We start from the raw sequence: 1,085 nt of genomic DNA on the forward strand, positions 1-1,085 counted from the left end.
TCTTTTATAGACTTTTTTCTTCATAGTCTAATTGGACAAAGGATCAGCCACCCCTTGGGGGTGATTGGCTAAAATCCTAAAACATCCATTGTCCAAATATTTTTCTACTATACTATAAACAAGACTTTTCAAGGCTGCAGGTGTTTGGTTGTTTACATAACTCTGCTACCGCTTCTGTGAGAGAGAAAAGTCTCTCATGGACTTAGAAAATAGCAACAAAATCCTTGCTAACAGCATTTTTGTATCCACATATCCCAGCCAAAACCAGGCCAGAGACCTCACAGTGCCCATTTGTCTCCATGTCCCATAAATACAGCTCAGAGTAACCAGCTCAGAGGAGAAAGCCTGTGCTGTGGAGATCAGAGTGGAGATGAATCCCCATTGTGGTGGTCTGTGGTGAATTGGATGAAATCCCTCCAGGAGTTCCTGTCTCTCCTTAGCAAGTGAAGAGGGAGAATTTGTGATTAAAATCCAGTGAATTAAACACTTCCCCTGTAACTGCAATTGTGCTTCCCCAGTGGCCCAATATGGCAGGTGTCTTCCCAGGACAAGAATTGATCCAGAATGTGGAATACTGATGTCTGCCTTGATCCACCACCACACCTGTTCAAACAGCATCCGATTTAGTTACATCAGACACAGCTGTGAGACCTGGAGACAGCCTTGTCTAGAAGCTGAGATGTATCCAGACAATGCAGTGCAGCATGTTGAATTCCAGCTTGGCAGTCATCAGGATGGCCCACCTTCCTCACTGGTCACTAAAGTGGGAATATTGAACACTAATACACTCATAAAGTAATGAAGATATCACACCAAAAGTGTTTCTATGAGGACTGAGATAAGGGCAGTCAGGCACATCCTGGCAATGATAAAGTGCAGAAGGAGCCAGAGCCAGAGAAGGGCAAGATCTTTAGTGCAGTGCAGCAAAGCCAAGCCTGGTACAGCTCCCTAAGTGATTCCAGGTTTGTGCTGAGCTGAGGCACTGTCACTCTGCAGCCTGATGGTTCCCAGGGAGCTGTAATTTCAGGATACCAAGTGCCATGGATTCCCCTTCCTCCAAATGTGGGCATGGGAGGGGGAAAGAG

At 45.7% G+C, this 1,085-nt stretch overlaps 1 protein-coding gene across 8 annotated transcripts in view; it reads left to right on the plus strand.

Annotated features, from left to right (window-relative positions):
- The window catches only part of LOC103611226 (butyrophilin subfamily 3 member A2-like), a 37,424-nt gene that overhangs the window by 2,007 nt on the left and 34,332 nt on the right, over window positions 1-1,085 (plus strand). The window lies entirely within an intron of this gene.

This window comes from Corvus brachyrhynchos, unplaced genomic scaffold, assembly GCF_000691975.1.
Source record: "Corvus brachyrhynchos isolate BGI_N302 unplaced genomic scaffold, ASM69197v1 scaffold292, whole genome shotgun sequence".
NCBI classification, from domain to species: domain Eukaryota; kingdom Metazoa; phylum Chordata; class Aves; order Passeriformes; family Corvidae; genus Corvus; species Corvus brachyrhynchos.